Source organism: Ursus maritimus, unplaced genomic scaffold (assembly GCF_017311325.1).
Source record: "Ursus maritimus isolate PB19 unplaced genomic scaffold, ASM1731132v1 scaffold_33, whole genome shotgun sequence".
NCBI classification, from domain to species: Eukaryota; Metazoa; Chordata; class Mammalia; order Carnivora; family Ursidae; genus Ursus; species Ursus maritimus.
The window spans coordinates 16,193,889-16,216,972 of NW_024425897.1; the positions used below are offsets into that span (position 1 = coordinate 16,193,889).

Here is a 23,084-nt window from a genome sequence, read left to right on the forward strand (position 1 = left end):
TGGGTCCCGCCTCCTCTCCGTTGCCAAGGCGCCGGTTACCAGGTTCGCGGGAGGCGCCGGCCGCCCGCCTCCCTCCCGGTCCGCCCTTCCAGCCGCGCGCAGTCCTTTCGCCGGTGTGGCGGGGCTTCCTGAGCCCGGGGACGGGGAAAGCAAGAGAGGCCAGGTCACACCCTGCATCCGCCAGTCGTCGTTACAAGCTAAAGTCTCACGGCCAAAGGCAATTCCAGCTACCACCAAAGTTCAAACACACAGTTCAAAGAAACAGAGAGTCTCCAGCGCTGAAAACCCCCTGAGGAAAAACAACCCCAAATGACGGGGCCAGTTTTTGAATATAGATGCCTTAGGAAAAAAGGCTCGAAATAAGCTGAGAGGTGAGTACTTCGAACTGATAAACAACTCCAAACACACATGACTCCAATCTACCTCCCAATCCATGCCCCTCACCCAACAAAATCTGGAGAAGCAACCTCCAGAAACAACCCCAGAGTGAAAACAAAAAATTAACTCCCAGTTAAGGTTAATATGTGTAACTGGAAAGGGCTAGTTACTAAGCACAGAGGACAGGGTCCCTGTGATCGGAGGATAGGAGAACCAGTATTGAAGCTGTAGTGCTGCTTTTTTTCTGTGATGAGGTGATCACGGACCACTTTTATTTTCTTCTATTTTGCTGGTCTGTATTTCCCACCAATGAGTATGTACTATGTATTACAGATTACATACTTTATCCATAATCGAGCTTTTTATTTTTATTTTTTAACATGCTGAGAAAGACAATAGGGAGAAGAGAGGAGGCTGGCCCGGGGTCAAAAGTGTTCTCATTCAGAAGCAGCTGCTCCTTGCACCTTATTACATCACTGGCACCTGCTCTAGGAACAGAGTGGAGGGACGGTGGGGCAAATAGAGGACTGCTGTTATGCTTCCCGCTAGCCCCTGCCTGGAGATCCAGAAGAAGGGGGGTCAGGTGTGGCTTGTGGTATGACAGTGGCCATCTCTAACTCTGGTTGTTCAGTTCCTGAGTCTGCCACTTGGCCACTTAGCTTTGGGCAGCTGACTTCTCTCCTTGTCCAATAATCTCTACTCCAAAGGTGCCTGCCAGGATCAAATAACACATGTAAAGCAGCCGGCACATTGCCGCCTTACTCCCTCCTTCCCTTCTAGCACACTCTCCACCCACCCTGTTCTTGTTTCAGATGTTTCCTCTCAAGCAAAACCTACTCAAGAATTGGCTGGTGTGACTATGCCCGCGAGGGTTGATTTCATGTGTCAACGTGACTGGACTCTGGACACCCAGAGAGCTGGTAACATATTATTTTGGGGCTATGTCTCTGAGGGTGTTTCTGAAAGAGATTGGCATTTGAATCGGTGGACTGAGTAAAGATGGCCTCACCAGTGCGGGTGGGCATCATCCAATCCACTGAGGGCCTGAATAGAACGGAAAGGCAGAGGAAGGGTGAATTTGCTCTCTTTTTGAGCAGGGATATCCATCTCCATCTTCTCTTGCCCTCAGACACCAGCGCTCTTGATTCTCAGGCCTTTGGATTCAGACTGAATTACACCACTGGCTCTCCTGGGTCTCCAGCTTGCCGACAGCACATCGTGGGACTTCTTGGCCTCCTTAATCATGTAAGCCAACTCCTAGGATATATAAAATATAAACATGAATATAAAAATATAAAACATATAAAAATACAAAAATTATATTAATTATACATAAATGTTATTGATCTAATATATAAAATATAAATAATATATATCAATATACATATACAATGTAAAATATATTTTTAACTCTACATAATGTAAATGACATATATATAGCCATTTTGCTAAGGGGCCTTTGCATTAGAAACATGATGCCATCACCTCCTTGAGCTGGAAGACGTGAACGAGACTGGACCAAGTTCTCATAAAACTCTGTGAGCACCTGCTGTTCAGTTTGCTTGGAATGCAGAATTCTTGTGTATGACATTATATTATATATTTACAAGGTCATGTGTTGTGTGCTTCCCCAGGGGATTTAAGCTCATTGGGAGGCAAGGCTTTGATTTATTCACCACTGCATTCCTGGTGCCTGGAACAGTGCATGGCTCAAAGGAAGCACTCAGTTAATAATTGTTCCATGAATGATAATAGCTAATACTCATTAGGTAGTTACTATGGGTCAGACACTGTCCTAAGTGCTCTGCTTTGCATTTATTTTACTCACTCGGTTGTTGCAGTAAGCCTAAGCCACTATTATTAGCCCCATTGCAGAGACATGTTGCCCAAAAGTTAAGTAGGTTTTCTGACTTGGTGTAAGGGGCACACCTGGATCTAACCAGGACAGTGTGATTCTATAGGCCAAACTCTTAAACTCTCAGCTAGTGTGGTCCCTTGACTAGCAGCAGCAGCATCCCCTGGGAACTTGTTAGAAATGTTAATTATTCTTCTCCCCACCCCAAACCCACTGAATCTGAAACTCTGGGGGTGGGCCCAGCCATCTGTGCTGTAACAGGCCCTCCAGGGGATTCTGATGCACTCAAGTTTGAGAACCGCTGCCCTATACTCCTACAGCTTCTCAGTCCTTGAGCTTGCCATGACTTCACTTTCGAAGAAAGAGAATGGGTACTCACATGCATACTCTGGAAAAGCAGAGGTGTCCATGTAATGTGTGTGTGTGTGGGGGGGGTTGTATTTCGGTTTTTGTTATTAATTGAATTAATTGAAGGCACAGTGTTTTGGGCAAGTTAGTTAATACGTCTTTGGACCTCAGTATTGGCATTGTGAAATGGGCAGGGGTAGGGGGCTGGACTGGAGAGAGGGATGACATTAAGAGCACCTGAAGATTTTACAAAATTCCAATACCTCAAGTCCAGCCAGACCAATTAAATTTGGCCTCTGGGAGTGGGACCAAGCCCGGGCAGTTTTAAAAAGCTTCCCAGGTGACAATAGACAGCCGAAGTCCAACTAGGACCCAATTCTGCCCAATGAGATGTAAGCGGAAAAGAAGAGCGGCACCTCCAGGAAACTTTTCTCCTTCCGAACTTCGTGGATCCTTGCACCAGGTGATCTTTAGCCTCTCTCCCAGCGGAAAAATTCTGTCACCTTGAAGAGAAAGAGATAAAGACCCAAATTACAAGCTCACACGTCTCTAAGCATCCTGAGAGTTAGTACATAAAGCAAGAGGGCTGGGTGGAAACTATGCCCTGCCGCTAGGGGGCGGAGTTTGCAGGTGGAAGAGTTAAGCAGAGAAGAAATGTAGTAATGAAATACTGGCTGGTTCAGCATCAATCTGAAGGCTGGAGACCCCGACTTGGAAAATGGGACAAAGACAAGCCAAGGAACCGAAACCATGATCAAAATTACGCCACAGAACAAAACCAGTAAGGAAAGTGCAGCTGCTTCCAACCTTCGGAGGCCACTGCCTCTGCTGCGCAATGGATGTCGCTTTCACCATTTTTCCTGTCAGGAAGAATTCACCACTTCTGTCCTGCACTGGATACTAACTGAAACTAGCACCCCATTAAAAGTCTGGGGAGACATTGCATATTGGCAGATCCCTGGTATAGAGCTTGAATGGCAGGAAATGACATCTGCCTCCCCCCAAGACTTGTGAATTGAGGACATCCCTGAATATAGATAGGAGAGGGGTTCCGATGCTGGCCACCAAAGGACCACAAATGTCCCCTTTGCCAGTATTCAGCCATGAGGGATGGCAGCCAAAAGTTGCCAGAACGTATGACTTTTAAAGGGAAATCAGAATTTTAGATTTTTACATGAAATTACTGTATGTTAAACATCGGCAACTAATTTTTAAAAAAAAACTGGTGGTCAGGAACAAATGTTGGATCATTTTGTGACTTTTTCTCTCTTAAGCACAGATGATCGGGCAAAAGATACAGTCATTCCTTCTTACCCTCTGCCTAGATTGTAGACATTCTGGAGGAATGAGGGTAAATCCAGCTGGTATCTCCCTGTGAATCGTGACATTGATGAGCATAGGCACAAACTTGTCTTATGTAATCAGAACCAGATGAGGAAATGCTTTACTAAAACAGTAAGTCCTAGGGATGGCAGGATCAGAGGTTACCAACAAAATTACCAACGAAAGGCGTTTGCTCTTAAAATTGAATTAGGGAAAGGGAGCCCTGGATTTTATTACTCTCAGCTTTGGAACAAACTTGGCTTTGGACACAGCACTTACTGCCTTAGTTTATTTTTAAGATTTGTTCTTATGAGAGAATGGGATGCAAGGCTATCTTTGGAAGATGCTGGCAGAAGAAAATCAAACTGGGTCTTTCTCCTGAGCATGTTTATACTGGTGAAATCATGTTTAAATGAAGAGCAAGGACTTGAAGGAGGAAAAAATCTCGAAGGGCAATTTGAAGAGTTTGTGTAGAGGAAGGGTCGTCTTCTTTGGTGACCACAGCAAAACCATTGACTGGTAAGGAATGTGAAGCCTCAGATCTTCTGGGGCACTTGCTGTGTTCCTCGACTTTCTCTTGTGGGAAGCCCCAGAATGCCCCACATCAGGGCTTAGGGAAATCCATTCATCATTCCCTAATGCGTGTTAATTGAATAACTAAGGACTGGTTGTTTTTCTATTCCTGAATCTGATGTTCTCTAAGTTTGAGATTAAAAGGGTGGTTCATATGAGTTTGCTCCAGGGGCTCAAAACATTTCACATTTCTTAATTTTTCTAAATTAAATGCGGTGTGGCTCAAGGTCCTCCACTCTCTGTTCCTCAAGCCAAGGGAGTTTAGAAATTCATTTGGTGGGAGTTGCCTTCCTTCGCATCCCTGGGGTCATTCAAGGAGGCTAAGAGGTTGTGGGGAAACAGGCCAGAACATTTGAGGAGGTCTTCAGTTGTTCCTGTAGTCTGTTGGAATAGACGCTCTTTGTCATCAAGTTTGAGGTTTAGACTTCCCCGTGCCCCTCCTTTGGAATTCTGCCACCTTCTCCTCCTCACCCGCTTACTAACTCAAAGTGAGGTTCCAGAACCAATAGTATCAACACTCCTTGGGAGCTTGTTAGAAGTGCAGAATCTCTGGACCCAGTCCAGGACTCCTGAATCAGAATTGCATTTCAACAAGGTCTCCAAGCAGCTGGTGTGCAGATTTCAGCTGAGAAGCCCTAGATACCACATGATGTATCTCTCTCCCACCATCTTGCTCCTCACCGCTGTTCTGCATCTCTAGCGTGGAATTCTTCAGGGAGTAGGGCCACTGGCCTCTCACGTAACACTCCCAACCTCCTCCCTGCTAAGGGCCTAGCATTTTGATAATTCAGCTCCAAGTCCCAAAGTTCCTAGGCATCTAAGCTCCCCTGAGCCAGGCAAACCCAGTGCTCTAGGACTCTGAGACTTGATTGTTTGGGGAAAAGAAAAAACCCAAAAACCCTTAGTTTTTGTGATGAGCCTTCAGTAGAAAGCAAGTCCAGTTAATTTCTCTATCACATTATTCTGTCACACTAATAATAGGCCCTCTGGGCTGACGAACTTTTAAAAATATTTTGTCTTCTGGAGTCTTCCCTGATTCCCTCTTGTTTGAGCCCAGCATAATTGCCCTGGGCTAGAATCTCTGGGGCCATCTTGATTGAAAAAGAGGAAAAGGTGTTAATAAGGAGGAGATCGATGTGTGGTACCATTATGCTGGCTCTGTTCGGTGCCGGTGCAGCCGTGGACCACACTGCCTTTGGGTCTCTGCAACAGAATTGCAAGGCAGAAAGCAGTGGGGGTATACCTGTTGTACAATCTTTGTGCAAAACCAGGGGACCGTTTCTCTCCACTCTCTCATCATAGCAGGGACCCTGGGGGATGTAGCGAAGTGAGAAATAGACCTTAATATTGGCAAAAGACTGCAGATTCAATTCGAGGATGAATAGTAATAAGAAAATGCAAATTACTATCATTATTTACGTTGCAAGGCAGAGTTACACAACACTTTATTATACAGTAGATGCTACACAAAGAACTGCTATTTATAGACATTTTGTCCTGTTCCTCCAATCCCCCTAAACTCACTCTTTCAAACCATCTGGCCCAAGTTCAATGGCAATGTGATTAGAAAATGCATTTATTTCAAATAAATGCAATCCCAAAAAATAAAACAAGAGAGTAGTATTGAAAATTGAAGAGCCAAGGCTGCCCCAAGTCAACATGGAGAATTTTTAAACTCGAAGATATTTTAAGTGTTTCAGAGATATAGATGTTCAAAATATACTTTTAAAAATTCTTTCAACTTAAGAGAAAGTGTATTTTTTTTTTAAAGGGAGGCACCTTAGAATTCAATCTCATTCCAAACTGAAGATACTTGGTAGATGTGCAGGAAATTAAAATATCTGGCATGTTCATTAATATGAAGATTGGACAATTGTGTCTTGAAAAAGTCTTAAAATTTAAAGGTCATTCAAAGCACAGATTTTAAAAAATTTAACAAAAGCAAATTTCCTTCTTAAAGGGGTATCTAATTAAAGTTTCCTGAATTTCATGGGAGTAAATTATTTTGTACCCTCTGCTTTAATTTTTTTCTTAAATTTTTAAGGGATATTGGACAAAAACAACATATTCAGTATGTCATATTTTGGCAAATGTCAACCAGAACTGGCTTGTTAAATATGGGTTAGCTTCAGTTTGTGCCAATTAATTAATTTAAAATGTTTTCTTAATGCTAAATTCAAATAAGTTCTTGGTTTTGATACAGCTTCTAATTTTCTTCTGTTGTTCAGGTGATTTGAAATTATAATTGAGAATAAATTTTGCAAAATTAACACATAAAAAGGCATCACTGGAAACGTTTTCCACTGCATAATTCCAAATGCCATGGAAATGGTTGGCGTATTTGGATAGTCAGGGAACTTAATTCCATACGTACATATTTCAAAATTATCCATCTGCTTAACACCAGGAAGGGTTTCAATGGTAAGATCTTGGTGTACCCGATTGTGGAGAACTTGGTGTGATAAAATTTGCAAAATCAAAATTGTGTTATTTCTTTAAAAAACAATTAGTGGGATTAGAACGTTGGTCCAAGCCTGCAATATGGTGTTATGGGAACAAGAAAACAAGATCATTTATTCATGTCTCCCTGTATTCCTCCAATGTGACCGCCAGAGAGAAGACACACATAGAGGGAATGAACTAAAGATTCCCCCCAGATCTTAAGGACTAGGTGACTTTGGCTTAAGCTTTACTGTTTTTAACCAAGCAAGACTGTCTCACTTGATATTGTAAGTGCTGAAAAAGAACAGTGACATTCAAACCCTGCCCTAAGTATATTTACATTGGGAAAATACCTTGACATCTTTAGTCCCAGCTACTATAAACTATCTCAATACTGGTACTAAGCTATAGTTGATAAACTTCTCCTTTGATTTGTATCAACTTTAAAAACAGAATGGGTGCCAGTTATTTATAAATGCGTAAATAAAGTGACCATTGTCTACAAAGATGGTTCCTGCCCATTCCTCCCATCCCTAGGGGGTGCAGGCAGTTCCTCCTCACAAGCGCTGGAGTCTATTTCCTCACTCCTTGGAGGCTGGTCTTTGACTTGGTTTGACCAAGAGAACGTGGTGGTATGCTATTTCAGAACTTCTAAGCCAAGGCCTGGAAATTTACACTTTAGCTAGAGGGAATACCATCTGCCATGTCAAGAAGTCCAGGAGAAAGGGGCCAAGGGAAGGGGACTCCAGGAACTCAGGTGACAGCCAGAAGGCCCCAGAGACATGAGGGAGTCCAGCCGACACCACTAGAAAAGAGGCCCAGCTGTCCCATGCAGTCCCCAGTTGTTCAAGCCATTGCAGCGGAAGCCCTATGAGTGAGGCCATCTTGGGTCCTCCAGCCCCACACGGAGCCACCCTAGCTAACACCATGTGAAACACAGACAAGCTGTCCCTTTGAGCCCTGTCCTAGTTCCCGGCCCACAGATTCATGAGCAAAGAAAATGATTGTTATTTTAAGCCATTACATTTAGGTGTGGTCTGTTATGTAGCAGCAATAGATAACATCACAGTGACAATTTTCTAACTCCTTAAAATTGGTATTTACCAACTCTTAAAACATTCTGGAGGTTGAAAGGAAAAGACGAGTAGAATATTCATTAACCAAAGCTGTCATCACTAAGGGAATTTTTTAAAAGTCCTTTTGAAAAAGTTTTGTGGCTGCGCTTATAGCCTATCTCAGTTGCTAATATTTCTGTCATGGAGAGTGATTTATTTATAAGACAGCTAATGTGTAACCTTGAGTATAACAATGACAAAAGTAGTTTCTTCAATACCTATCTCATTTTTACTTGGTTGTTATATAAATGAGAAATTCCAAGGAAGCTATGAGTAAGGAGGAACAGCCTTACCAACTAGACCCTCTGCTAAGCACTCCTAGGCTACAAACACTGTCTGTAAAAGTACACTTGATATACTTGTATATCAGCAGAAATACACGCGTGCATGTATTCCTAGACCTAAGACCACAAGAAATTTATCTAGGCCTAAAACATGTTTTAAGCAAGTTAGAATTTTTATTCAAATTATAAATATGACTTGCAATACTAGTACTGAATTTTTAAAAACTTGGCCACCTCATGTTACCAGATTTGCCGGCGTTTTGACAATGGTATGTATGGAAACATTGCTAGCAGTTTTGTCGACCTCAGGATTTTTTTTTTAATCTGCAAAATTGGGATAGATTTTTTTTTAAGAAAAGAACATTTAAATTAGCAGGTGACATATGGATCAGATACTAGCTATATTTGGTGCCTGTTCACTAGAAAATTACATAAAAGGATAGTTAGGAAAGGAGGTGAAAAAGAACCAGTAATAGGAGCCAAATACTAAGGGAAGAAAAGTCTAGTTTATACATGAGACATTATTAGCATAAGGCATTTTGTTCTGTAATGTAACTGTTGTAAATGTAAGGAGAGAATAGGAGAAAAGTGGTAAATATACAGAAAATAACAGGAGAACAAAGTGACTTAAAAAAACACCAACCAGACTCATGCACACAGACTGAGGGAAAGATCTATAAACTGGTCTACTGGGTTTCCATTTTGGGGCATTATTTTGGACTAGAAAATGTAAAAGCTTTCCCCCAATTAATGGTTATCTAGATAATGCTGGATAAAATATAACACCACCAGAAAACAGGAATAATCTTTAAGAGTCAGAAAAACAGATGGTGAAAACCAAATTGGTAAGGATTGTCTGCAGGGAGCAGGGGAGGGGTTTCAGTTGTAAAAATCCCCAAGGACAGGGTACAAAACTTTGGGGATAGGGAACTGTGGTCTCCACACAAAGGCCCTCAAAGAGCTACACCCTTAGGGAAAAGTGTGGAGGGACTAGAAAAATTCATCCAGCCAACATAGAGAGAGGAAGCTTATTTCTTTTATTCCACACTCTGAGTGGGAAAGAAATGCCCCCTTAGAATTTGTCACAATAAGACTATACTCATATAGGTTCAGAGTTCAAATTTACTCTTGGGGAACCCACAAGCCAAGAAATGAGCTAAACAAACTCCAGAAGTCAGACCTTCAGTCTAGACGTACTGGAGTCCCACAAATAAAGATCTCTGTGTCCAAAATCACAAAACACACAAGGAAACAATCCTCCATGAGCAAGAGTCAACAGAAGCAACAAACAAGATCAGATCCCAAAGGCTTCAGATAGCTGGTTTATTAAAGACCCATTTACAATAAATTGGTCCACAATGATTAAAGCCACAAATAAATTAATAAACACAAGAACAACTCTTAAAATACAGTACTTTTGAAAAAGAAACTGGGATGTCTTCATCTTGGTAAGCGATTTTTCTCTTTATCATTGTCAGTGGAACCAAATATTCAACATGAGAATGCACCTACGCATTGTATATTAACCAGAAGCAGTAAAATTTCCCCATGAGTCATTCATTATCGCTCGTTTAGCAAACATTTATCAACACCTGCAATGTGCCACCAAGTGTGCTGTGCCTGGAGTGGGGGCGTGGGAGGGGGGCGTTCAGCAGGTGAAAAAGACAGACGCCCCCAGTGGGGCAGAGAGAATTGCAGGCAAAACAGACATGAAAATAATTTCTAGCATGATGCATGTACCCAGGATGAAGGAAAGAAAGAAAGATGCAGGCTGAAAGGGGCCTAGGAAAGCCCTAAGGAAGTGATGCTTCAGCAGAGACTCGAAGAACGATTAGAATTTACCCTGATGGAGGAAGTAGAGAAAGCTGTCCAGGCAGAGAAGAGAGGATATTGGACAGCCTGCATTCAAGACAGGCTGGGGCATTTGAGAGCCTGCATGAAGACCACTAAGGCGGAGTGAAGGAAGCCAGGGGGGCCTGGGATGTATGTGTAGGGCCACCATGGGAGGCTGACTAGCTCTAGGGGCCAGATTCTGAAAATCCTTGTCTGCTAGGCCAACCGGTGCAGATCTGGATTTATCCTGCAGGCGCTGGGGAAATCTTGGAGAGAAGACACCATCAAATTTAGGCTTTGGAAAGACCATTCTGGGGACGAGGCGCCAGATGGTTTAGTAAAAGGTGGACCTGTCACTCCTCAAAGTTGTTGTAATCACAACAAGAGGAAGTTCTTATCCTGCAAGTTTTGGGGGAAAACACTTGAAGCTATTTTGATGAATATCAATAGGGGAACGAAACATTTAAGAGGAAGCAAGCTTGGAAATGCATCCTACTGTACATTCCTAAGTGGAAAGACAAGTGTAAGAATAATATATAGAACACGCTTCCATTTAAAAAAAATGGAAACAAAACCTAAAATCACCCCTACATACGTGTGTGTGCACAGTAAATATATATATTAATCTGAAAAAAAAAAGCCCCAAAGAACTTCCAGCCTCCTCTTCTTGTTCTTCAGATTTCTGTTGTAGATAATTGTCCAAAGCAATAACAATGCCGCGGTTTTCGAATTCATCACTGATTGTCTAAAGGAGTGGAAATGGAGGGAAATTAAAAATTACTCCAAGGTCAAAGTCGTGACTCCCTCACTGGAAAGTGAGCTCCCTGGAAATGAGCCACATGTTTTATTCATCTTTGAATTTCTCCAGTGCCTGGCACATAAATGCCCAATAAAAGTTTATTGGATGTGAGAATAAGAATATGGGAATTTGGGAATCCCCTAATGGTTGTGTGGAAACTGGCAAGAGATGACATTCTGGGGAGTACAATCCAACAAATATTCATCGAGCCTTTGTCGTGTGCCACCCTGGGCTGGCATGTAGGGTGAGGGGAGGTTGTTGTGTTTAGCAGCTTAAAGACCTAGCCTTAGCGACAAGCAAAGGAGGGTTAGAAAGACATGGTCAAGGGTACCAGCTTTGGAGACAGGCAGACCAGGGTTTAAATCAGTGTTCTTCCATTTACCAGTGGTTTGACCAAAGGCAAATAGCTTAACCTCTTTGGGCCTCCACTTCCTCATCCGCAAAATAAAGATTATAATAACAGTGCCTACCTCAGAACTGTTGAGAGAAATAAGTGAGATATTCATGTTGAGCATTTGGCACAATACTTGAGCCAGACAAAGCTCTGGATTCACATGAGATATTATTGTAGACAAATGTAGGGATCAAATAGTGTATCTGGTTGGTGCTGCTCTTACCAGCTACTCTAGAATATCTCTTTGGTAACTTTGGTAGGCAGAATAACGGTCCCCAAAGATGTCCACATCCTAATCCCTGGAACCTGTGCCTATGGTACATCACATAGCAAAAGGGACTTTGCAGATGGGATTAGGTTAAGGATCTTGAGATGCAGGGATTATCCTAGATTATCCTGGTGGGCCCTGTGTCATCCCAAGAGTCCTTATAAGTGAAAGAGGGAGGTATGGGAGTCAGCGAAAGGTGTGACAGTGGAAGCTGAGGTTGGAGTAAGGTGTTGCTGGCTGGGGGTCATGAGCCAAGAATTGTGAAGAGTCTTTAGAAGATAGGAAGGGCAAAGCAGTGGATTCTCCCCTAGAGCCAACACCTTGACTTTAACCCAACGAGATGACTTTGGACTCCTGACCTCCAGAATTGTAGGATGATAAATTTGTGTTGTTTTGAGCCACAGTGTTAGTGCTCATTTGTTACAGCAGCCGTAGGAGACTCAGACTGTAATGACGGACAAGGAGATGGGCCGCCCAGACCCTATTCAAGGCAAGGCGTGCTCTCCCGTTGCTGGGAGTACAGTCAAGAGATGGGCTCTGCTGTCAGCTCCTTTGGCTTCAAGCCTCAGCTGTGGAGAGCTGCTCATCCAAGGTCATGTCCTTTCTGGGGTAGTTCATACCAAGTGACTGAGGGAGGCAGGCGTGGGATGGGGCTGCAGGAACCTGTTACTTCGGCCCAACTCCAACAACTCCGATGGGCAATCATCGCTGCAGAGCCTTCTGTGCTTTTGGCGGAGGCTTTGTTGGGCGCGCATCAGAGCCAGGCTTTTCTCTCTGCCCAATTCTGCTTTGTTTAGGAAAAAACCAGTTCTCCCTCCTGTGTTTCTCCTTTACTCTCACAGGACTACCACACTCACAACACTTCTGACACCAGATACGTGTTTTCCCTGGGGGGTTTTCCCTGCACCAAGCAATTCTGCAACACCAGGCGGGTGTCCTACAATTCAACTCAGTTCTGACACTGTCTGTCTGCAGATAGCAACAGATGCCACAAGTTCCAAGCTCAGGCCCACGAGACCGTCCACTCAACTCCCCACTTCAGATGCTTGTTGCAAGTCCAGCTCATCATCTGTACTTCTGACTGATTGGCTATAAATCAGGTTCCCACAACCCCCTCTTCAGGTTCAGTTAATTGGCCAGAGCGTCTCACAGAACTCAGGAAAACAGTTACTTACATTTATCAGCTTATGAAAGGACATGATAAAGGATACAGATGAACAAGCCAGATGAGAGACACAGGGTAAGGTCTGGGAGTGTCCTGAGTGCAGGAGCTTCTGTCCTTGAGGAGTTGGGGCATGCCACTCCCCCACTATGTGGACGTGTTCTCCAGCCCGGAGGCTCTCCAAACCCCAGAGGGTTGGGATTTTATGGAAGCTTCCTCATGCAGCATGATCATTATTCACTTCATTTCCAGCCCCTCTGCACTCTCTAGAGAATAGGGGGTGGGACAGAAAATTCCAAGCTTCTAATCCTGGCTTGGTCTTTCTAGTGACCAGCTCCCTTCCAAGAGCCCATCTAGGAGAGCAGACAGAGTCACCTCTTTAGATCAAAAAATGTTCCAAGAGCTCTTATCTTTTTTAGGAAATCAGGATTTTTAGGAAATTTCCTTGGTTAAGAAATCACAAGGGTTTCAGGAGCCCCATGTCAGGAGCTGGGGGAGAGACTAGCATGGATATTTTCTATTATCTCACATGCTTCCTCTTGCTTCTTTTCACAGACGTTGAGTGCTAACTCTTGTACTGCAAACTCTGTTTCAGTATTCTTCTTCCAGAAAAATCAACCTGTAGCACAAACCCATCTGTGAGTGAAGGACAGTGCCTTTGAGATTATAAACCACTATTTAACTGTCTGGGTTTTTAAAAACTTTTAAATTTCTTTAAAAATAGAGAATACTAGGGGCACCTGGGTGGCTCACATGGTTAAGCATCTGGACTCTAAGTTTTGGCTCAGGTTGTGATCTCATGGGTTGTGGGTTCAGGCCCCATGTCAGACTCTATGCTCGCAGGGAGTCTGCTTGAAGATTTTCTCCCTCTGCCTCTCACCCACCCCTCACACCCTCTCTCCCTCTCTCAAATAAATAAATCTTAAAAATAAATAGATAAATAAATAAATAAAAATAGAGAATACTAGTATTTTATCCATAATCCTTTCACCAATGCATTTCAAGTACTCTTCTGTCCCTTTCTTAAAAATAAAATAAAATAGAAATAAAAGTAAAAATCTTATTCAGACCTGGGGATCACATATTCTGCTTATTTTTTAAAATTTTTTTAAAGCTTTGTTTATACTGTTATTTTGTTTATAATGTTTTTTTTAACTTTGTTTATCAATAGGAAAGCCAAGTCTAATTGCCTTTGTAATTTTATGTGTGCAGAAAGCAATTTGCCTTGTTTAGGTGTGAGCCAAGTTAAGCTGAGGAGTATAGACCTCACAGGAGAGTATAAAGGTGGTCTTCTCTCTTCAGACAAAGAGAAAAGAGGGTACAAAATTCATCCTTTGGAGAGCTCACCTCTGTTCATATGCATGGATATTTTATGATATGATTCAAGACATTTGAGTTTTATTTAATAAACCATTGTGGAATTTCCAATTAAAACCAACATATTGGGAGACACCTTTATTTTCTCTTCCTCCCAAAATCTGGCTGAAAGACTATAAAGGGATGAGAATGTACTAACTCACAAGGATGAAGAGAATGGGAAGAGAGACAATAGTGGATAAGAGATTTCGACAAATACTGGGAGACAAAAGATTGTTGGAGGGATTTCCAGTTAACCATGAAAGACTAAATATTCTACATTTGTTTTTGCCTCTTCCAAAAACCTCACTAAAACAACACTAAGGTGGAGCACCTGGCTGGCTCAGTCCATACAGCAGGTAGCTCTTGATCTTGGAGTCATGAGTTCAAGCCCCACACTGGGCATAGAGTCTGACAAAAAATGTTGAGGCTCTTGGTTGGCTCCATCAGTAGAGCATGCAACTCTTGATTTTGGGGCTGTAAATTCAAGCCCCATGTTGGGTGTAGAGATTACTTTAAAAAATCTTTTAAAAAAACATTAAGGAATAAAAAAAATGCATCTATTAGATATTAATGTGCCACACCTGAGGGGAAAGCAGTCATCAGCTTTCCTTTTTTTTTCTTTTAAAGATTTTATTTATTTATTTGACGGAGAGAGAGCGCAAAAGGGAACACAAGCAGGGGGAGTGGGAGAAGGAGAAGCAGGCTTCCCACTGAGCAGGGAGCCTGATGCGGGGCTCGATCCCAGGACCCTGGGATCATGACCTGAGCTGGAGGCAGACCCTTAACGACTGAGCTACCCAGATGCCCCAAGTCACTACTTCCCAATCTAGAATTCTATACCCAGCCAAACTATCACTGGAGAGTAACATTAGAACAAAGATATTTTCAGTCATGCAGGAACTTAAAAAAAATAGCTCCCACTTACCCTCTTTCAATAAGATTTTGGAAATGTACTCCAACAAAATGTGAGTAAAATAAGAAAGGGCGAGACAAGACTTGAAGGAAGAGGAGATTCAAAATGGGCAATAGACAAAGGAAATTCAGAGGACAATGGCAAAGAGATGATTCAAAATGACAGCTGTGCAGTAGGCCCTAGAGAACAACTTGCCCTGGTTGAAGCAAGAAAACAGACTCTTGGATGAAATCCCCAGAAAAACATGAAACTGACTCTTTGAATGTAGAAAACATTGTTCATAGACCTATAGCAGAGATATTGGAGCCCTTGAAAATTACTTAGAAACAATACTTAGAAAACCAGAGAAATTAAAACCAAGTCAATTATTATTTTTTTGTTTTTTATTATGTTATGTTAGTCACCATACAGTACATCATTAGTTTTTGATGTAGTGTTCCATGATTCATTGTTTGCATATAACACCCAGCACTCCATGCAATACGTGCCCTCCTTAATGCCCATCACCGGCCTATCCCAATCCCCCACCTCCCTCCCCTCTGAAACCCTCGGTTTGTTTCCCAGAGTCCACAGTCTCTTGTGGTTCATTCCCCCTTCTGTTTACCCCCCCTTCATTCTTCCCTTCCTTCTCCTACCGATCTTCCTGCTATTTCTTATGTTCCACAAATGAGTGAAACAATATGATAATTGTCTTTTTCTGCTTGACTCATTTCACTTAGCATAATCTCCTGCAGTTCCGTCCATGTTGCTGCAAATGTTGGGTAATCGTTCTTATTAAAACCAAGTCAACTATTAACTCTAGGAAAAAGCAAAGGTTTTACAAGAAGGGAAGTATGGTCATAGTGCTGCAACTTGATTTGGTAGAAAACAAAATTTGTATGGTCATAATATAAACATTTCCACTCCCAAATTGCTGTGTAATGATGTTGGAGAGATAGGAGGAGGGTAAGTAAGGAGTGGTGTTAGTGTGGGAGAAATGAGCCAATAGACATTCTAAAATTGATAAATTAAGAAAGTGTAGTATAGTGACTAACATAACATAATAAAAAATTATTATAAAAAAATAAAATAAATAAAATTTAAAAAGAACAACAACAAAAAAAGTGTAGTATAAGTTTCTTATTTAGAAGGACGGTAATAAGTACCAGGGAAAAAAGTATAAGGTTCGAGGGTGTTTGTCTCTGGGGAATAGGACATGACAGTGAGATAGGGGAAGGGTAGGATAAAGGGGTCTTTTAAATTATGTGCATTTCAACTATAATCTTTAGAATAAATCATTAAATACTTTGAAGATGGTAATCTATACTGTATTTGACTATAATAAGTAAATGGTATTTTGAAATTTAAAACATGAATTAAAAAGTTAAAATTTGCTTTGGTGCACTTTTAGGAATAGTTAGAATCTTCTCACGAAATTGAAGCCTTGACAGAGTGTTCTCAGCATAGTGGTCAAGCACATAGACTTTGGAGTCCAACAAACTGCTTTTTAGCTTTCACTTTGCCATGTGTTGTGTGGTCTTGGATAAATTGCGTAACTTCTTGAACCTTGCTTTTTCTTGCCTATGCAGAGGGGTTATCAATAATACCTATGTCACAGGAATGATTTCAGAATACGTGAGATAAAAATAACAACAATAACAACTAAGGGACTGTGCACTTTGTACATATTATCCTATTGAATCTTCTTAATCTGTCAGTTTCATGAAGAGCAGACTTACCACAATGCCTAATTGTTTAATTATTAATTCTTTAACAAACATTATTAATTATTTAACAAACATTAACAAACAGTAGTATTTTGATGGGAATAAAGGTGAATAGGAGAAACGATGAGGAAAAAAAAAAAGACAAGCTCAGTAACATTCTGCTTATTTTGAGACCAGATTGGTGATATTCTATGTCCCCCTATTACACATAGTTTTGAACATGAAATAAGAAGAAAAAAGTTGCCAGGGCTCAAAGTTCTGTTTAAAAGTGACACTTTTTGGCTTAGCTCTGCATTCTTTTTTTTAAAAATTGTGGTAGGGGTGCCTGACTGACTCAGTTTGTAGAGCATGTGACTCCTGATTTCAGGGTTCATGAGTTTGAGCCCCACATTGGGCATGGAAATTACTTTACAAATAAATACATAAAATAAAATAAAATAAAATAAAATAAAATAAAATAAAATAAAATAAAATAAAATAAAATAAAATAAAATAAAATAAAATAAAATAAAATAAAATAAAATAAAATAAAATAAAATAAAATAAAATAAAATAAAATAAAATAAAATAAAATAAAATAAAATAAAATAAAATAAAATAAAATAAAATAAAATAAAATAAAATAAAATAAAATAAAATAAAATAAAATAAAATAAAATAAAATAAAATAAAATAAAATAAAATAAAATAAAATAAAATAAAATAAAATAAAATAAAATAAAATAAAATAAAATAAAATAAAATAAAATAAAATAAAATAAAATAAAATAAAATAAAATAAAATAAAATAGTGGTAAAATATACTTAACATAAGATTTACCATTTTAACCACGTTTCATTCTGTGGAATTAAGCACATTCACATTGTTGTGCAGCCGTCAGCACCATCCGTCTCCCAAACTTTTCATCTTCCTAGTTTGAACTCTGTCCCCATTAAACACAAACTCCCTATTGCCCCCTCCCCCAGCTCTGGGCAACCACAATTCTACTTTCTGGCTCTATAAATTTGACTATGCTGGGTATCTCATGGAAGTGGTATTTGTCCTTTCGTGTCTGACTGAGTTCAGTAAACTTAGCGTCAGGTTTTCAAGGGTCATCCATCTCTCGGTACGTCATTCTTTTTCATGACCGAATCATACTCCATTGCACGTATAGACCACATTTTGTTATTCATCCGTCAATGAACACTTGGGTTGTTTCCCCTCTTGGCTGTTATGAATAATGTTACTATGAGCATGCAGGTGCAGAGATCTGTTGAAGTCCTTGCTTTCAGTTCTTTTGGGTATATAACCGAGAGTGGGATTGTTGGATCATACAGTAATTCTACCTTTAATTTTTTGAGGAGCCACCATACTGTTTTCTGCAATGATGCACAAGGGTTCTCACTTCTCCACATCCTCACTAATACTTGGGAGTTCGCACATACAATCCTGTGCCCATGAAGAAGAGATTCTGTTGCATAGATTTTTGTAAAAAATACTTTATTTATTTATTTGAGAGAGACAGATAGTGAGAGGGAGCACAAGCGGGAAGGAGGAGGAGAGGCAGACTCCCCGCTGAGCAGGGAGCCCAATGCGGGGCTCAATCCCAGGACCCTGGGATCATGACCTGAGCCGAAGGCAGATGCTTAATGACTGAGCCACCCAGGTGCCTCTGTTGCATAGATTTTTAGAAATTGAATTGCTAGGTCAAAGGGTATATGCCCCCCAGAAGAGTTGTACTACCATTTACACTACCACTCTTAGGGTATGAAAGTGCTTATCTGCTATATTCTCACCAATCTTAGATAATCTTGCACTCTTTAATATTTGCAATGCTGACAGACCAAAAATACCTCATTGTGTGAATTTGTATTTTTCTTTTTTAAAAAAATTTACCCATGTATTTGAGAGAGAGAGAGCATGAGTGAGCATGAGTGGTGGTGGGGAGTTTGGCAGAGGGAGAGGGAGAAGCAGACTTCCTGCTGAGCAGGGAGCCCTATGCAGGGCTTGATCCCAGGACCTGAGATCATGACCTGAGCTGAAGGCAGCTGCTTAACTGACTGAGCCGCCCAGGCGCCTCTGTATTTTTCTGATTACTATTAGAGTATCTTTTTGCATTTTTATTGGCTACCCATGTAATTTTGCTGTTTTAATCAGTTCTCTATTGGTGGATGTTTGGCTTGGTTATCAGCCCGCTGCATATGTGGAATGGCCAAACAAGGTGAAGATGGGAAGGTGTGAGAAATGCGTGCAAAGACAATAAACTGGCTACAGAGACATTCAAAATGATAGTCTTGAGTCATCAAGTTTCACTGTATTTAGGAAATAGAATAGGATTCTACAAAGAGTTCTATCAAAAATGGTTAAAAATATGAAGTCTTGGTAATTTTTAAAAGCTACCATTTATTGAACATCATCTTCTGTGCTAAGGCTTTTCAAACATCATTTGATTTCATCTTGGCTTGAACAAGTATGTCATTGTATGTTGTAGAACAGAAGGTTTCTGGAGACTTGCCCAAGGTCACAAACCACCGGGAGTGGGTAGTTGTATCCTAATCGAGATCTGTGACACCCTCCCCCTTTGAGAGGGACATCTGAGGGAGGTCCTGGAGACTCATGGACTGCAGTACCGTGCTTACTGGTGTCTTGAGTAGCCCAAGCCATTGTTTTTGTTTTTGTTTTTGTTCCTATTCTTGCAAATCCAGAGTCAGTAGACTTCAGGTGAAGGCTTTATGGCAGCCCTGCACCAAGTGTGCTGTGACTCACTAGGAAATGACTTTAGGTGGTGCTTAAACACAATGTTCAATGGCACTGAATCACCTAGCGAGGAAGTTACTCTCCTTTGAGTCCCTCTCAATCATGTCATCAAGGAGAAAGTCTCAGTCGGTGCTACCAAGTCTGGAACACCTCTCTGGTGCTTGCTGAGTTTTTTCTATTTAAGAAATGCTATGGCAAAAAAAAAAAAAAAAGAAATGCTATGGCAGATTCAGAGTTTCAGCAGGTAACGGTGTCTAGGTAAAATTTAATAACATTATTTTAAAAAAATATTTACTCTTACAGTTATCATCTAGTTATGGCAAGATGTCTGTTTTTCATTTGCACTAAATGAAATAAATTTCCCTTTTAAAATGAATTTGCTTTTGTAAAAATAGGGAGTCACGTAACAGAAAATTGGAAGCATACGCTGTTACTAATTGTCAAATAACTGGACAAAATTGTGAATAAAAGTAACGAATGACGTTTGAGAGACACTGCTTTCCTGGATTCCCAGCAGGCTCTGGGCTCCACGGGTATCACTCTTTGTTAATTCTAATCATACTTTCCTGACTCAAGGGTACATTATATTACATGAGATGCTTGTTAAGAATTCAGATGCCCAGGCCTTGAACCCCAGAGAGCCTCAGTAGGTCTGAGACGGGACCTGGGCTTTGCAATTTTGATTAAGCAACCCAAGTGGTCCTGACGTGAACTCGTCAGCACATGACACTTTAAGAAATTCTGAACTGGATCTTTCCATTTTAAACCAATATCGATTTTTTTGAAAAAAAGATTTATTTGTTTATTTTAGGGGGGCAGAGGAGGAGAGAGAGAGTCCTGAAGCAGACTCCCTACTGAGTGCAGAGCCCCGTGTGGGGCTCAATCCCAGGACCCTGAGATCATGACCTGAGCAGGAACCAAGAGACCCCCCGCTTAAACCACTGAGCTACCCAGGCGCCCCACACTATCGGTTTTTTGGAAATAGATGGGGAAGAATGCTGCGTGCCTGTAAGTCTGGCACGACACATAGCCGTGCTTCTGCCTTTTTGTGACTACAGTGGGTTGGGTTTCAGGCGGTGTTCTAGGCACTCCACACACGTTGAGTCATTTCACCCTCAGCACAGTCCAAGGAAGCAGAAACTATTATTACCTTCATTTTACAGGTGGGGAAACCTGGACACAGAGAGGTGAAATCACTAGCCTAAGGTCACAGGGCCGGGAGGTGACAGAGCTGGGATTTGAACCTGACCATCAGATCATGCTCAGAGCCAACATTCTTGCCCACAGTGGTCAGCTCCCTCCCCTGCACCTGCCTCTATGTGTGATGATGAAGGTCTATCACCCCCTCCAATTCTGTTATCCTATCAGGAAATCAGACTCTTTGCTTTTGATCAGAAACCAATTGATCATTGAATTAAATGAATACATGAATACAGACTAAGTCAACATCCCTGGTCTGAGGACAACTAACCTTACAGCTCAGTTGAAACCGTGGACTAGGCCTTGTCTTTCAAAACGAAAAGCCAACATTTGTACTTTCTATGATGAAAATAAGAAGCGTTCTTAATTTACCAGGTGGACTAAACCAGTACTGATTATCTGATTCTGTGCACAGAAGCCCAAGACAGGGGAAAACCTGTGATCTGTCCCACTCAGCATTTCTCATTTTTTCCCCGTTTCTTCAAAGAAAAGGAAAGTCTAAAAATCACAGAGGAGACTTCTAAAGGACCATCGGTTCCAGTGTTCAGAGCCAAATACCAAACTAGGCTAAATAAACTCACGGTCTGTACCTTCTAGAAGGCAATCAAATTGTGGAGGGTTTGAGGCTCGTCCAGGACAACGTGGGCAATTTCAGTCATTTACCACACGCTTTTCTTTTTTCTTTTTCTTTTCCTTCCCCTCCCTGGCCCCCAGGTCACAGATGGGTGCTGGAAGCCGAGCCAACACTGTGCCACGAGATGCAGACAGCTGTGGTGGGTGCGAGCTGGAAGGGCAGCTGTGGGCTTCCTCTCCGACCTGGGCGCAGCAGACTGCAGGAACGGTGCAGGCCAGGGTAGGTAGCACGCTTTGAGTATGTCCAGACTAGGGAACAGGTTTTGTTTCTCCTGCCAGCGGCTGCTTTTTTGTCCCGTTGGGAGAGCTTGGTGATGGAGCTCACAAGCAGGAGCACATGGAAAATGCAGGGCCAGGATGTCAGCAATTGCATCCCGGTTGCACTCTGGAAAGGGGTGATCACTTTGAACAATGCACACGCGTTCACATGACAAACCATTAAGACTCCAGCCTGGGTAAAGAGCATGTGTTCTTTACCAGATTGCTGCCTCAGTCTATAGCACACTATATATAGGCTAGAGCCCTTCACGCCAATTAAACAAAGGCAGGGTTAACTTTCAGGTTTTTATGAGGTGCTTTCGATGCTGTTTTTGAAAATGAAGCCACAGAGTCCCCTAAAAAAAAAATAGATTATTTATTCCTATTTTTTTTGTCTTTGTCAAGATAACTGCTGAGCAGCTGAAGGTAGCATATGGTTGTAGGGGTAGCTATCGAGAACAACAAAAGATATTTAAAGTAAAAACTGTAAAGATTCTCAACATGTGTGTAGTAGCTCTGTGACACCTGAGGCCAGAAGAGGGGCAATTCTCTAAAAGGAAGATGTAAAGCGGTAGTTGTCAACTTGGGCTCCACATCAGAATTACCCCAGGGAGCTTTTAAAAATCCCGATGCCTGGGTCACACCCCAGACCAAATAAATCAGAATCTCTGGGGGGTAGGACCTAGGCACCAACACTTAAAAAAAAAAAAGTTTCCCAGGTGATTCCCATGTGCAGCTAAGGTTCCGAATCATTGCTTGAAGGGGAAATTTCCTTACCCTTTTGAAAGTCGTGTAACACTTTTGGGGAAATAGAATCCACTGACATCTCATTTCTGGAGGAATGAAAATGGAAATCACCATATCGATTGCCTGATTTCCATATTTTAGTATCTGCCCCTCTTCTAATTGTTCTGTGCAAGTATTGGAAATCCTGCACTTTAGTGCCCATGGGGACCAAGCAGGTGGAGCAGATGAGGGTCCCAGGGGAAGGCTGGGGCAACAGAGACTGGAGGGGCGCCGAGGGTCTCAGCCCCAAAGTTGAGTAGCCTTTCCACCCTCCTCCTGATGCTTCCAGGGGCAGATGCAGCTCAAGTGGGGCCAGGGTTTTGGATTTTTCCAAATAAATTGCTCATCAGAATTTTTGTATGTAAAAGATCCCATTTTGGAAATGTTAGCCACAAATTAAAGAATTTTTAAAAAAAATTTTCCATGCAGCCAAGTGAAACTCTTCTGCAAGCCAAATTTGACCTTGCCGGCTACCTTTTAGATCACCTGATTTACACACCTTTTGGGAAGCAGGGATGATGATTCTTCTTCTTCTTCTTATTTATTGTGGTATAAAATACACTTGCCATAAAATTTACTATTTTAACCATTTTAAAGTGTTCAATTCAGTGGCATTAAGTACGTTCATGGTGTTGTGCACCCATTACCTCTATCTAGCTCTAGAACTCTTTCATGACCCCAAACAGAAAACCCATACCTATTAATCCCCTCCCTCAGC

At 41.5% G+C, this 23,084-nt stretch overlaps 1 long non-coding RNA gene across 1 annotated transcript; it reads left to right on the forward strand.

Annotated features, from left to right (window-relative positions):
- Positions 1–16: 16 nt before the first annotated feature.
- On the forward strand, positions 17–22,782 carry LOC103661223. The gene is made up of 3 exons (XR_005831718.1): positions 17–371; positions 1,191–1,623; positions 21,404–22,782. It is a non-coding gene; the product is annotated as an uncharacterized LOC103661223 (long non-coding RNA).
- The last annotated feature ends 302 nt before the right edge of the window (positions 22,783–23,084 follow it).